The sequence below is a fragment of the Lissotriton helveticus genome, chromosome 2_1 (genome assembly GCF_964261635.1).
Source record: "Lissotriton helveticus chromosome 2_1, aLisHel1.1, whole genome shotgun sequence".
In the NCBI taxonomy this organism is placed as follows: domain Eukaryota; kingdom Metazoa; phylum Chordata; class Amphibia; order Caudata; family Salamandridae; genus Lissotriton; species Lissotriton helveticus.
The window spans coordinates 2,048,202,582-2,048,219,379 of record NC_136059.1 but is presented as its reverse complement, the minus strand read 5'-3'; positions in this window follow the sequence as shown (position 1 = coordinate 2,048,219,379).

Below are 16,798 nucleotides of genomic sequence, written 5' to 3'. Positions count from 1 at the left end.
GTTGTGGGACGACAAAGCAGTAAGAGGAAAACCAGAACTTTCGAGTGCAAGGGCGAGGTCGTCTCCAGAGTCGCCACTTTCCCCTACCTGGGGGTTCTCTTCGATCAGAAAGGATCTTGGGGGCCCCAGGTGAGGGCAAAGAGGCTGGCGGTGACCAGATCATCGGCAGCCATTATGGGTTTTGCGGGCAGACTAGGTGCTAGGCCCATGGAAGCGCTCCTGAAAATTTATAAAAGTAAATCAGTCGCCTTGGCCTCATATGGTTCACCCCTTTGGGGCTATGTAAATCTCGAATCAATTCAGAAAGCGGATAACAGATTTATACGAACTCTCCTGTCTGTCCCTCAGTCCACACCGACTTACTCCATACATATGGAGGTGGGCTTAGACTTCCTCACTGACGGGCTGAACAGGGCACCATTGATCTTTAGGTTGAAGACTTGGCTTAATGAAGATCTGCCACTCAACCATAAGATCATGGCCGATGTACTGTCTTTAGATCACTTTAAAAGGATCCCATGGTTGGCCTACCTGATGAAAGCGTTCTCAGATCTGGGACGCCCAGAGCTCTTTACTTCCCCTCAGGATATCAAGATCCAGGACATTGACACTGTTAAAAAGCAATTCCTAGGGAGGGCAATAGCATGTCGTGAGGAAAAGGAAATAACAAAACCAGCAGTGAGGAGACACTATTTACTTATAAACTCATTTGCACTAGCACCTTATCTTGGTTTTGTCACGACTCCATATCACAGGTTCCTCCTAATTAAGTTCAGGTTTAATTTGTTACATTTTTATTTGGGCAATCTTAAATCCTGGGGAAAACCTGAACTAGCCCCCCCCGTGTAGTTGTGATCATTTTTTCATCCAAGATACCATGCACTTTGTTATGTTTTGTGGGTTTTATTTAGAGCCAAGGAAAAAACACTTGTTACCGGTTTTAAAATAGGCTGGTTTCACACAAGTGAGACCAGCCCTGCTCTATTTACAATCACTGACCGACTTACGTATAACTTTTTGCATGGCTAACTTTCTGGTGGCGGCAGTTAGAACCAAAAAACATATACATCAGACCAATGGCCCCTCTTAAAACTGTGTTAATTAAGACGCGAGATCCTAGTGTAACATTGAATGAACTAAAAATTTGTCTTCTATCTTCTATCATGCTTACGTATGCTCTGATTGGCTTGTTATTTTAAATATTCTGTAAATAGTGTGTACTGTACATATTTTAAATTGTATGTTTTTATCTCTTTGTATGATTTTTAACTAAATCAAATAAAGATATTTTGACTGACTGGAAGAAAACAGAACCAAGCTACAGCAAGTGCTCACTGGCCAGAGCCAAACACATGGGGCTGCCATGGATAAAATAACCGAAGCCCTAGGACACCAGAGGGGGCCAACCACACTTCCTTCGATGGTACTACAGAGATATGTCACTGGGGAAGACTCTGACTATTTCTTTAATAATTCAAGAGAATGGCCACTGCCGCCTCGTGGCCACCAGACAAATGGGGTCAGTATTTGGGGCCCCTCCTATTTGGGGATTTACAGGCAGCATACCAGGCCGCCACAGTACAAGGTGTTGTACCTTATGCGGATATAAAAAAATGCATCATGGAAAGGCTGGGGGTAGATGATGAGACCTATAGACTGAAACTGCGTCAGATGAAGGAGGGACCACAAGAAACCCAGAGAGCCTTATACTTTAGAGTAACAGACATGGCAGATAGATGGTTAAAGCCAGCCACCACACATAAGGATGGAATTATGGCTAAAATTTACTTGGAACAACATTTGTCCTCCCTTCATCCACCCATTCAGAGGTGGGTGAGTCAACAAGCTAATCTGACTCTTGAAACGGCGGTAGAGATAGCAAGTGCGTACAACCGAGCTCAGGAAATCCAGAAAGGGAGAGAGGAGACCATAGGTAAAACAGGAGGTCCAGGGGTACATCGCCATCCTCGACCCCCGGTAGTAAAAAAACCTGAGCCTGTTACAATCATCCCGGGAACTCCGATAATCAGACCTCCTCTTACGGGACCCCAATGTTTTCAGTGTGGGGGAATGGGTCATATTGCTCGGTTTTGCCCCCAAAAGGAAGAGCCCATGGAAATCGGGGTAACTCGTAACTACTTCTGCTCTTCACAAGAAAAGAAGCCTCCGCCTTACCGTTGTACTGTAGCTGTAAATGGGCATCCCATGATAGCCCTCGCTGATACCGGATGTCTCCTTAGCGTGATTCGGCCTCAAGAACTAGGATCACGATTAGGACCAATCGATAGAACAGTAGCCGTCAGATGTGTTCACGGGGAAACCAACCCTACCCCACCGCTCAGGTACAAATACAACATGCTAACGATCCAGGAACCACCTTGACGGTAGGGCTCATACCCCGATTACCAGAACAGGCTATACTTGGGAACGACTACCCAAAACTATCTCAGTTATTACACTGGAATTCCAAGGAAGAAGAAGACTGGTGGGCCACTGCTCCTTTTTCACAAGATAGTAGCAAAGAATGGCCACCATCAAAAGATAGAAAAAGCAAGCGACAAAGAAGAGCAGAGAAGGGGAAAAGTCATTTGGTTATGCCAGCGATACCGGATGAAAACCATTAGGAAAGTGACCGAAGTTTTCATGCAGCACAACACGAGGACACAGTTTTACAGGGGGCCTGGAATAAGGCCTTAGAAGACGAAGACCCTCACCACGTAGGTCCATATTTTTTTTAAAGAAAGGGATTGTTGTACAGGAAGGGTAATCCCAACCAGAAACCCCAATTGTTGGTACCCGGTCCTTTTAGAGATAAGGTTCTATATTTAGCACACAGTCACTTATTCGGAGGGCATTTCAGGGTAGATAAAACAGAAATAATGTTCTATTGGCCTGGCATTTATCAACAAGTAGAGAAATATTGCAGAGAATGCCCAGTGTGCCAACGAAATAGCAGATACCATCCACCTAGAGCCCTCCTTTGGCCCCTTCCGATTATAAGTGAACCTTTTAATAGGGTAAGCATGGACATAATAGGGCCTATTTTACCGTCTCGCAGTGGGTGCCGTTATGTCCTGGTCATGGTTGATTATGCTACTAGGTTTCCGGAAGCCCTACCTTTACGGAGACCTGATGCCCCTAACATAGCTAAAGCTATGATCATAGTGTTCTCCAGGGTGGGTTTCCCGAAAGAGATCCTTACGGATCAGGGGACACCCTTAATTTTTTTTTTTTTTTAATCTGTTTATTAATTTTCAACCATCGTCAGCACATCCAGTAGTTGAGTATTATCAAACAAGCACTACTGTCTCAATTGAAATAGCAATAAGGCCACATGTTATTCAATAATACAGTCAAAATATGAGGTCAGGGTAAATAAAAACAATTACCCAAGAACAGTCGGGCAATCCCAACCTCCTCCCATTACAAATAATGCAACCCGTTGTAACTTAGAGGTATATTTGCTAAGGAGTTATACAATATTAATGCAACTACTCTCCCCCCCATGCCCCTCCCTCCCCCACCCCCTCTCACCGGCATGCCTACTATAGCTTGATTTATTCCAGAAACCATTTCTAGGTACATGACTGTGTAGGGAATCGTATTTACAAATATTATGGGAGATCATGACTATATCAGGGAAGGGGGCACACTCACACCTTTCCTTCCTTATAGTCTCGCCTGCGATGTCTCACTCACTGAGTGCACACTCAGATTGGACCCCGAGTCCGCATCGGTAGCTTTCAATTTCGTAACTAGGGCTTCCCACGCCCGGGCGGCTTCCAACGCCTTCTCATTGTGGGACCTCTGGGCCTGTTGTAGGCGAATCATACTCTCACTCCCCGCCCATGTAAGCATTGCGGCCTTCCACCTAGTATAGCTAGGCCCCCCAGCAGCCTTCCAATTGATTGTGATTTCCCTTTTGGGAGAGGTGTGGCGCCGCGGCCAGGGCGACTGACGCTGGAATCTGGGGACCACGGTTCGATCCCCGGCTCCGGCGGTAGGTTAGCCCAGCACCATGTGCCTCTGGGCAATAGCTCGCTTAATCTTCCCGACGGCCCCCAGCGCCTAGAGACCCTTACGGGTGATTGTGTGCTTTACAAATGTGGACTTTACTTTACTTTACTTTTGGCCAACAACAGCCCCAGATCTTGGAATGTATTCGTCATTTTTGTCTTAGCTGTATGGGGGAACCAGTGCAATAGGCAAGTACCCTTATCCAGTGCAATCTGCCGTTCCGTAAACCTGCTTATTAGTTCCACCACATCCTCCCAGTATGAGCCCAGTTGCGGGCAGTCCCACAACATATGTAGCAGGTCCGCACCCGCAAGCCTACAAAGAGGGCACTGTGCTGTGTCTATGTGAAAGTATTGGTTGATCCTCGCCGAGGTGAGGTAGGCCCTATGCAGTATGAAGTAATGGACCAGTTGAAATCTGGCATCTCTGGTACTCTTCCATGCCCTCTTAACGATCTGTGACCAAGCCGGGTCTGGTATGTCTCTACCCATGTCTGTTGTCCAGTGATCTCGCAGCCTCTGTGGAGGCTGCGACCCCTCCCCTAGCATGCGCGTATATAAACAGGTGACGGCTTTGTAAGTACCCGCTGCCATCGCCAAATATTGGCACGTCGTGCTTACCGGTGGCTCTGAAAGGCCCTCACCCTAGCACTTTTGCACCGCAGCTCTCAGGGGTGAATGGAGTAAGTAGTGACCACGTGGATGCCAGAATCTCTCCTGCAACTCGCTATAGGGCAGCAACGTGCCAGCCTCATGCAAGTCGCCCACTACCTGTAGTCAGGTAGAAGGAACAAAAGAGTACCGAATACTCCCCCTTTGAACTATTGTACGCACAAAAACCCCGTACGTTACTAGAAATGGCCCAAGAGAAATGGGAAACAGAGCCCAATAATGCCAAACCATTGACAGAGTATGTTTCTAATTTACGTACCCACTTAGGACAAATCCGAACTATTGTAAGAAATAATTTGGAAGAAGCATAAGTAAAACAGAAAGAACAATATGACAAAAAGGCGAAGATGTGGTCTTTCGGTGTAGGAGATTCTGTATTGCTCATGATGGTTTCTTCCAATCAAAAAATATTAGGACAGTGGCAGGGACCCTATACTATTTTGGAGAAGGTCACTCCTGTGACCTACCGGGTTGAAATAGACCCAGTCGGACATATTTCACAAATCTATCATGTGAACTTGTTAAAGAAATGGGATGGTCCAATACCGGTAACCGTGAACACCACAGAAGTATTACCTCCCTTGTTCTATCAATGTATAGATACGGGTCTTCCCTCTGATCTATGGACTGAATTGGTAAGAACACTAGAGCCCATACAACATACCTTTTCTTCGTCTCCAGGTAGAACTACTCTACTGGAACATAGCATAAAAACCCCTCCCGGGGAACGAGTACGTCTTAGACCCTACCGCATTCTGGAAGCACGGCGTCAAACCATTAAACGAGAGATAGAAAAGATGCTACAAATTGAAATTATTGAGCCCTCTGTAAGTAATTGGAACTCCCCCATTGTCCTCGTGCCGAAGCCGGATGGCTCGGTACGATTTTGTATTGACTTTAAAGAGGTCAACAAGATTTCTGAGTTCGACACTTAACCCCTTCCCAGGGTAGATGAAATGATAGAGAGAATAGGGAAGCCCAAATACATCAGTACATTAGACTTATGTAAAGGATACTGGCAGATACCTTTATGACAACAAGATAGTGAAAAAACAGCTTTTTCTACTCCTGAATGGGTTGTACCAATTTAAGGTGTTACCCTTTGGGTTGCATGGTGCACCGGCTACGTTTCCGAGGGCCATGAATGTAATATTACAACCACATGAGAAATATGCCGGAGCATATATTGATGATATCATTATTTATAGCGATTCATGGGAACAACATATGTTCCATCTGTTTCAGGTCATAACAACCCTAGGGCAATACGGTTTGAAAATTAATCCTGCAAAGAGTCATCTTGCAGCACAAACCGTTCGCTATCTTGGATAGCTGTTAGGTGAAGGGGTAATAAGACCACACACATCTAAATTAAACGGCATCTCAGACATACCCTTACCGCAAACCAAAAAGGACCTCCGGGCTTTCCTGGGGTTACTCGGTTATTATTGAAGATTTATACCACGGTTTTCTCAGATCGCGGCTCCTTTGACGGACCTACTACAAAAGTCTGTTAAAACAGAAGAAAAGCTGAAGTATCCTACGATGGCTATAATCCAAGCATTCGAATCCTTGAAAGCATCCCTCACTGCAGACACTGTTCTCATAAGCCCAGATTATTCTCTGCCCTTTGTTCTTCAGACTGACGCGTCAGACCAGGGAATAGGAGCAGTTCTATCACAAGAAACAACACAGGGAGAGAGACCTATTCTATACATAAGTCGTAAGCTCTTCCCAAGAGAGAGAAACTATGCCACCATAGAGAAAGAGGCGTTAGCCATTAAGTAGGCCATAGAGACCTTAAGGTATTACCTTGAGGGACGGGAGTTCACTCTATACACCGATCATGCCCCTTTGGAGTTGCTAGCCCGAAATAAAGGAAACAATGAGAGGGTGGTTTTTATCACTCCAGCCTTATAGGTTTTAAACCAAGCATAGGAAAGGTATTGAACAAGGGAATGTGGATTACTTATCCAGATTTCCCCACAGCCAGAGCCCCAGTAGAAAGACAGCAAGGGAAAGGGGATGTGAGGGAGAGGACGCCGCTCGTACCTGTAGGTCGTTGGTGGACGAGTGTTCCGTGGAGCAACGCCGGCCTGATGCACCTTGGAACTTGGAGGAGGAAACACATGGCCTTCAATTACTATCCCCATATGATATCTCCCCACAGCAAGATCCCGTAAAAACCACGGAAGTGGGCGGAGACGAACTAGGAAGTGAAAGGAGCAGCCCAATGAAAGCCAGAGAACACAGGAAGCAGTCGTCTTTGACCAGCGAGGAGGAGGGACGAGTGAAGAAAGAAGATGCCGAAGGGAACCGGAGGAGGACGACGCAGGAAGTCAGGAGGACGAGGGACCTGAAGTCAGTCTAGGAGAAGACGAGGATACGGAGGAGCAGTGGACCGAGGATTGGTGGTGTCCGCCGGAGGAGGCTGGAGAGCGGCCGCAACTCAGGAGAGTTGCGGTGGAGCCAGTGAGTGGTGCGGCCTCCGGGGACTCATCGCATGTTCAGTTGGGGTGGGGGTTCTCCTTTATTATTTTCCCGGGCACATTTCTCCCGACCATCCTTTCCCTCGCTTCCAGGTGTGGTGACTGGTGGAAACATAGACCACCCTAAAACAGGGTGTGTGAAGGTTCCATTTCTATCTCTTCTTATATGAGCCTCCGGGGAGACCCCAACAAGAGTGAAGAGGAGCCCGGAACATCTTCAACCCCAAGTACTTTCAGCTCCCCACTCGGTGCGTCAGGAGAAGACCAAGAAGAAAGACATTCTGTATTGGAAGATAACCCCATGCCTGTTAATAAACCATCCACTTTTGGAAAGTATATACAGACTCCTCGCCTGTTTATCAAGCCCGCCCTCCCACAAAAACTCTTAAGGGATCTACCCAATAACAATCATGAATTGTGTCTACTGTTCAAAAATGTATAGGTTTCTTAGATCACCTATAGGTTCTGCACCTGTTTTCAGCACTATATCGAGTAGACTGAAAATACAAAAATTAAGAAAAATTGACCACCTGGTACGAAAAAACAAAAACTGAGCTCAAAAAAGTGTTTTTTGATACAAATGTGTTTGCTCCTGACAGCTGGGCAGATGTTGGTCCAAGCACAGCAAACCTTACGATGTTGGCATTTGTAGAAAAAAAATGCTTTCCCATTTTTCTCAAAAAAATCTAAATGTAGTTATATTTGTACTACTTTCTCTGTGCCCTGCACGGAAATCCACAAACTCTGTGTACCTTTAAAATCCCCATGATTTTTAGGAAAAAAGGATGCAAATTTGGCATGGATACCTTAAGTGGAAAAAAAGTTATGAAGACATATGTGCAATGTACATCAAATAGTACAAAAACTGACTGCAATGTTATCTACCGCTTGTGATAGTCCTATTACTGGATTCTGTGACAGCCATCACCAGAAGATGAGTATATGTTTTTTTACGTTTGGTCATGAAATAGCATGTTTAAAACTTCATAAAATCTTATCACCAGTGTGCTTCTGTACTAAAAAATAAACCATGTCATTAATGAAAATATTAGGGATATTTTGCAACTCTAACTATTCGCCAGATTCTCTGCTTAGCGCAAGCACATTAGCCATGGGTCAAGGGAAGGCACACAGCAAAGCTGTCTGACAGGCCGAACATCTGTATTTATTGCATGTACAGATTAGTTCTGTCACGTTCTTTTTTATGATCATTTTATGGTCAGAGTTTGCTGCTCTAACTGCCAGGAGTTGATTCTCATTAAAGCCTGGGCGGTCTGGCCTAGCCCCAGACCAAATGGGGTTAATTATTTGGCGAATGTAGGACACGTTTTATAGCTGACACCGAACAACAGAGGCCGGCGGCGCAGGAACGTAATAATACATTTTGAACATGCAGTTTGCAGCTTGATGCTTCACTTCAATTGTAGTGAAGCGATTAAAATAAATGTGGTCACTGGTGGGCCATGTTAGAAATTCATTTTCAGACACTACAGGGCTCTCGTTGTTCTTTGTTCGCCGGCCTCTGTACAAACTATGCTTCCAAAGGACTGCTAATGGAAAACAATATAAAGGGGCTTGATTGGTACTTGACTGGTGGTAATATGCATTGATCTGCTATTTTAACACCATATTGTAAGGGTATGCTATTTTTCACCATGTCATTTTAAGGAGGTTTGTTGGAGGCAGCGAATTCCAATGCTTGCACTATGTCAGCTTACAAAAATTGTAAGTGTATTTTTTCTGACTCAAAATGTTCAGTATGGTGCTCGGTGGCACCTTGTTGCTATTTCCCCCATCCAGTCCTGTTTTTTAACTCATTGATTTATTAACCTGTAGAGCATTTTCGTGACCTAAAAGGCAGCTTCAGAATTCTAGTAGAGATTGGTCTGCAGCAAGACAGGCGGCACCTCAATGATTTAAGTCGTCATTTCCAGTAGACCAAAATTAAACACATAAGGAGATAAGTGTCAGGGCCGGCTTTAGTGATGGTTGCAGAGAAATAACAATATTCCCTCACGACCTACACAATTATAGTAATAACAACTTCTAAACTTTGGCAATTATTATTTCACACAGTATGGCAACATCGACTTTTTTCCATTTGTATTTTTTATTTGTATTTTTTTATGTTATTGTAAGTACAAAATATCATTCGTCAATTTATCATTATAACATATGGTTGCGCCAGAGCGACCATCGCTGTTGGGGCATGCTCAATGACGTTTTCCATGGATTCCCTCATAACCACACTCCAGTGGTGCCCCTCATCTCTCCATAGCCCCTCTCTCACATGTATTTAATTTCTTAAATAGTGTTACTCATCGCAATGTAGGGTGTCAGAGGGCTTTACATCACACACATAAGGGCATATTATGCAAAGGCATTGAATTGTTCAAGTGTGTAAATCAAAGTCTAGTACATTTGTTACATGAGACAATGGGGACTACGAGGTGTAGGGGGAAACGGCCTTTACAAGGCAGGCTGAGCCATGCGTGCAATTCCATGCAAGCATAACCAAGCTTTACAAAAACAAATGAGATCAGTAGTGGTGGTATAGGCTGTCACACTACCAATTATTGCAAAATGCGTTAAGGCAGTCCAAATTGTTAAAAAAAAATATATTAATGGTGCCCCTCAAGGTAACGGCGACATCCCACTGCCACAGATGTCCACTTTTGCCACAGTCCCCTAGAAGATCTGACAAAACAAGCTAAATTTATAATTGTACCTCGGCACTCAAATATTTGTTACACATAGGAGCAAATGCTTCTATGGAAGAAATGTATCTGTCTTAACCTTTTTAAAGAGTTATGACTAGCAATAATCACAGTGTATAGTCCAGAAAAATTGCAGCTGTAAATGGAGAACATCCAAGACACAAGATATATTTGTTAATTTAATGTCATTGTTGGTACAGAACTACAGATAAATAAATCTTGACCAATGCTGTAGTACAAATTGACAAAACTTGTTTGTAGAAGTTCTTCTGACAGAGAATATATACAATGGGCAGCCGACACGTGTTTCGTTACTCAAAAGTAACTTCCTCAAGGCTTTTCAAATGTTTATCAGAATCCAAAAGTCCTATTTGAGCTTTCGCAAAGGTAGAGGTGTAAGTTGGCCTTGGTAAAAGAACCAAGGAGGCCTCGGATAATTTCATTAATCTTTCAATGTTCTTAGATGACTGTTCCTCCACCACTTCCAAATTTGTGATCCTGTTTAAAAAGAGACTGAGTCGTTTAATTCTACAATATACTTTGTATAATGTCCAGTCCCAGAGAGCTGGTGATATGCCAAAACGAATTAAATGGGCCTGAAAGTAAATGTAAATGTAGTATACTTGTAAAGCGCACAGCTGCCCCAGCAACGGGGCGTCCCGGCGCTGTATAACTCTGGGGAACCCGTCCTGGCTTTCCCTGTGGGATGGTCCCTTGCTGGGAGTCCCCAAGGTGGAGCCAGGCATCCCCGGAATTGGTGGGGCCGTTGTGGAGATTAGGCAAGCTAATGCCCAGAGTTGCCGAGTGGAACCCCTGATTAGAGTAAGCACCGAAGCGAGAATTATCGAGTCCGCTGACCAAGGTCCACGACCCTGCCGCGTCGGGAATTGAACCCTGGTCCCAGGCTGACTTCTGCTCTCGGGCCTGCCGCCTCTAACCAGTGAGCCACACTACTCCAAGTACGGCGTCAAAAAGTATTAAGGGTTCCCAATATCAAATGTCACTGTGGTCCATGAATCCGTCTATAAAGAACGTGTAGGGTACTGGTGTCAATAGTAGTCCCCTCTGTGGGAAGTGGTCAGAAATCTAGTCTGTTTCTAGACCCAATCATTACAGAGCCCGAAAAGTGATGGCCACGAGCTATGATATGCTCTTGAAAAGCCGCCGCATTTCGTCGTGTAGGAAGAAAAGCGTCTCTATACGTAACAGTAACCAAGGTTGCCTGAACCATGCATGCGTGGTTAAGGCAGATAGCAGTCCAGTGTTCAGATGGGCAAGGAGAAGAAGAGGAAGCATTGGATTAGAAAGCTCTAGATGAGGACAAGTAAGTGGGGCTGGAGCCTGGAAAGTGGTGGGTGGGGTAATTTTTAAGGGAGGGGAGCAGTTTTAGGGCTCAGAGCGGGTGGTCAGTGTCGTTTTTGGAAGGGGGCAGAGTTTTAGGGCTCATGGTGGGAAGAGGAATTGAGTATTTTTAAGAGCTGGGGCTGTGTTTGGGGGTAGTTATTCGTGGTGAGGTTGCTATTAGGGCTCAGGCCATGGGGATTCTGGGTAGTTTAATTAAAGGGGGGCAGGGTTTTAGGCCTAAGAGCAGTGGGAGGGGTAGGGGTAGATTTAAGGACAGCACATAGTAAATCATAGGGCTTAGGACGGGGCGGCGGTGCTAAGTTCGGGGAAGTTTTTGGAAGGGGGCAGGGTTTTAGGCCTCAGGGGGAGGGGAATGAGTAGTTTTAAGGGCGGGGTATGTTTTAGGCCTCAGGCTGGGAGGGCGAGGTAGGGGATTGGATTTTAGGGCTTAGGACGGAGAGGAGGGGTCGAGGTAGTAGTAATCTTTTCAACGCATATCCCTTTACCAATCATGCCTTTACAACATAATGTGTTTTTTTAGGAATTAGTCTAACATGTTTATGGTGTCTCTGCACCTTTAGCAACAAGTTCCTCGGGGTCCAAAACACCCAGTTCCAGTTTTACCCAACCTAGGGGTATGGCAGTGCTCAGCAGTGTAGTGGTTGCCCTCTCCTCGGGTGCTCACAAGTCCAGATCCTCCACAGTGAAGTCAGGCCACTTTTGATGCACAGCACCTAGTGGTACAGTCTGTCTCTGTTTGTCTCTGTCAAGCAGCACACACAAAGGTAATTTGCTCTTCCCCCTAGCTGGGTGGGGAGGGTGCTTGTGTGATCCTCCAAACAGAAGCTCCGACTAGGTCGTGATTTCCTTGGCATTGTCTTGCTTGATGAGCCTCAGGGAATCCATCAAGTGCCGATCACAGTGTGTGAGCTCAATCTGCTGGTCACAGCAGTATTCCTTCAGCTGAGGCGATGACTCGAACCCTTGACCAAAGCTCTTCCTAGCACACAGAGTTGCTGGGGTACTCATGATCTGAAGGAAGACTCTCCTTATCGATCACTGCACACTGAGTCACCTCAGCGTGGCTTCCTGGTGCCCGTACAGGGCTTCTGACATGGCTCAGAACAAGGCAGCCTTCTCCTGGCACATGGGCATTACAGTTCAGATACTGCTCATGGGCAACAGCATGATCAGTGCACAGCTTCACTTCTAGCTCAGGGAATCCTCGTTCAGGGCTCCCTACTGGACCTCACTCCCTCCAATGCTCTTCTCTCCATCACAGAGCACACTTGTCATGGCAAGCAGGCAGACTATGGTGCTAAAGGCAGTGAAAATCCCCCGAAGTCATTTTTCAATGTAGACAGGCCAGCTCTTCCATAGACCAACACCTAGTTTCCTTATTACATTTAATAAGTGATAACTCCAGTTTGAGAACAGCAGCAGAAATACTTATTCCACTCATTTGAATTGCAATTTAAAATACTCTTTAATAGTAGAGTCGGATTTTAACTTCCTATTTTAAAAAAAAATTCCACTTTTAGAAAAGTGGCATGTGCCTGCCTAAACCAAATGTGCCATTCTGATAGTGACAAGGGTCAAATGACTGTTAATGGCTCTCCTGTGTTGTGACATTAGAGAAAAGGTATTTGGGGATAAGGAAGTGTGCTTCTCTCTTGAGACGGATGGCCTGGGCAGGTTGTACCCAGCTCCTTCCTGCTCTCTGTTTCACTAGCTAGGCTGGGGGAAAGTGAAGAACTTATCAAAAACAGTTTAGGGTTTAGATAAAGGGGGTGTTTCCCCCCCGCACCCCCCCCCCCCGCACACACACAAACACACACACACACACACACACACTGGCACTGGGCATAACAATGGGAACTCCAGAATACCTCATTAGAACTTTCTTGGACCTGAGAAGATTCAGAAGATAGATTGCTCTGGTGTCTGAATAAGGAAGACTGGACCAGTTTGCCTTGAGCCCAGGGCCCCAGAAGTGACTACAGAGGGACAGTTGCCTGGCATCCTGTTTGAGCTTTGGGGACAGAGCAAGCTACCAGAAGCCTCTCCTGCTTTCGAGCTAATAGAACCACATGGACCTGACCTGGTCCCCTTTGCTGGCCTCTGTGGAGGTGAGTGCTGTCTCCACAAAGTGCTTTCCTCAAGGTCCTGAACCTTTGGCTGGAGTCAGAGTGTACTCCTCTTTGCTCAACTAAATGTTTCCCCGGATGCGACGCAAGACCTTGCACAGCAGCACCCCCTGATCAGCAGCTTCACTATTTTCGATGCAGAACAGTGTAGAACATCGCAGGGCCTCTCATTGCAACATCATGCAGCTCCGGATCAGTGTCTTCATGGTATCAAACTCAGAGCGAAGCAGAGCCTTGCATCATAGTGCATCATAGTACTGCACAGCCACTGTACCAAAGACAAAAGTGACAACTCATTTTGGGCCACACCTGGTCTCATACTCGACTGGCACTCTATTGTGGGCAGCTGACCTTTTGACTTTGTCCCAGACCAGTATGACAAGATACTCACAGTTGGTGTTACGCACCTTTGTGTTGCTATTTTCACCTTAAACTTTGAACACTCACATCTGTATTTGATATAACACTTTTTGTAACTGGGACCAGGTCTGTGGTTGACAATATTATGGCAGCCATATATGATTTTCGGGAGATGGTGTGATACTGGCCTTTTTAAATTCAGAAATCATGCCTTGAATCAGATGTGCTCTGGGTATGATAGCCATCTCAGATTTAAGGGTTGTTGCATGAGCTTTCATGATTAGATGCAGGCAAGGGACCCACATACATATGTTAAATTTGAGGAAAGATATAAGCTTTAGGCCAAACGTGACTTCTGTAGGCAACAAACCTGCTCAATGTACAATGTAATGGTTTAGCAGGTGAGTCAGTATTTCTTCTCAAACACGGTAAATAAGCAATGTTTCAAAATATTCTGTCTATTTCTTTTAGAATGATTGTCCCGGAGAAAATGGCAGTAGTCACGTGACAGAACAATCAAGATAGTATATTGTTTGAGTCATCAAATGAAAGTTATAAGCAGCTCCGGTGGGCTCTTTTTGGCACTTATAATCTGCTGTATGAATCAATGTTTATTTTGACAAATACTTGGGATTACCTCATGCTCCTCTTTGCTAACTCTACTCCTCTTTGCTGACTCTACTCCTCCTATTGCGCCCTGTTCCCTCTTCCACTTTCCCTCATTGTGTATTGGATATTCATTGCTGATTTTACTCCTCCCACCCCTCCCTCTTCCACTTTCTCTTTTTGTGTTCAAAATACTCACAGCTGCCTCTAGCTCTAACACTGAACAGTTGTGTTTGTGTGGTGTGGTTAAATGAAGTCTCGCTACAGACACTCCATGGAAGTGCACAGAGGTTGCTGACGGCTGCCCTTCATTGTCCTTCCTTCTCTCGTGGTCCCTCCTGGCCCTACCTGTTGCCTTCTGGTGTACAGGCTCCACAGTGGAGCTTCAGGTGTACTTAAGTGAACCGCATACTAATTCCATTTTACATTGTTGATTCATATGTTATTATTCCATTCTAATATGTTCGTCTTCTGACAATTTTTTCTGCTGTTACTCAAGCAATACATTTCTTTTTTTTAAATTTCTTTTTTTAATTTTTGCATTCAAAAATTAGATTTTTTTGTGTGGTAAGTCACAGAAGCTCCCTAAACTGAAGGGCCTAATCCCTGAAATACCCTGGAAAACGAAGGAATCGCGCAGCATCAAGTCATACAAGTGATTAGCAGTGGTGAATGGTGACATTTAAAAGTGGTGAGGCGTAAAAGTTGTGATTAGAGCCTACCTATCATATGGGTGGTTCGGGGGGAGGTTCTACCCGCTAGTACATTTTGGTAAAAAATAGTGGGCCCTGTGCAAGTCGAAAAAGAGCACATTTTCACATCTTTCTGTGTCAGAGGCACATACATCAGTCCATTCGCACAGCTTGTGCATGAGCACTCTGGGCACAGTGGGCAGGTTGAGCCCAGGGACCATGTTCTAAACGCACGTCACCTTAAACGCTGGAAACCTGATCATGGTCACTAGACTGCTCTGTACAGTACTGGAACTAAAATACAGCGAGCTTTTCACAAACCACTGTTTTATTTAGACTGCAAGGCGTTTATCAGAACATAAGAAGCAGACGAAATCCCAGCCTTGCCTATAATGCACACACTACTCTTGTAACCAGCAAGGTCAGAGCCTTCACAAAACGTCTGTGGAAAGAAGTTTTAAACTCATATAACACTTTAATTTTTGAATGGAATCTGATCTCCAGAACAACATTATTCATTCGTGTGGAAGAGGGAAGTGAACAAGTGCCTTGCAATAAGAAACGGACAGTATGATGTTGGTAATGTAAAGTAAACATGCACATGCATTGATCAGTGACGAGGAAGCTGAAACTGACTGTCTTTTTAAAGGGACAAGTTGATGGGTGGAAAAAATATAGTCAAGAGAATATGCTGCCAACTGTGGAGCTAGGAAGCCGCAGGTGCAATCCTGATTTTTTTGCACGCATTGGGGTGAATTGCTTCATCACTTCGAGTCCTTAGGCCCTCGCTCCCTCAAGTGCCAACATTTGAATCTTTTAGAATTAGGCACATCTATTATGCAGTAGGGACTCTGTTAAAAACATTCTCAGGGACTTTTAAAGGACTTTAGAATGGCAGCTGTACTTCCATGATGTTGAATAATCGGGTGGGGAGATGTTGGTCTTGGAGTATAGCTTTGACCTACGACATCCAGATCTCTTTATTAGGTACAATAACCCAAAAAGCTTTCTTATTGGGTATTCAACCAGCAATTGACTTTTAACTTTCTGTGTTTCTGAATCTGAAACTGCAGGTTGCCGTAGCCAAATATGTATCTAATAGTTCAGGGAGAGTTTTGAAGCAAGTGCCCCACAGCTAACTTCCAAATTCATATTTTATTACCCTAAAAAAGGGTTTGGAAACATATTTATTGGCAACACAAGAACATTTACAATTTTGCCAGCATTCAGGGCTCTACTCAAGAACTCTGTGTGCCTTTCATGCACCCAGACTGGTCTGGACTGGTATCTCAGTAATATAAAACCATTCTTTTGTTTAAATTTGTGGATGCATCTAGTGAAAATTATTCTTTAATAATAAAAATGACCTCTCTTTGACTGGACCTTACCTGGTGCTGGTGAACTGTTCTCGAGTTCACAGAGTCCTCCGCTCCGGCTCCTACTCTCCTGAGTCCCGACACGACACAACAGCAACCTATCAGTGCTGTGCGCAGCGGCAAGCAACTATCAGAGCTAGCTGCTACCGGCAGGCACTAAACTGTAGCAGACGACTAGGACTGCCTCCAACTCCAAACACGCAAGCAGTCAGAATTTCTTAAAATGGAGATGCTGCCTTCAAAGTCTGATTGCTACTGCAGAGACTCGCTTGCGTCCCACCCACACCCTGTAAAGAGTTGGGAAAGGGTGTGGTTCCAAGACTTTCCACTCTGTGATTGACGTGGAGGCTCAGTGATACCGGGCTTGTATTTCAAAGGC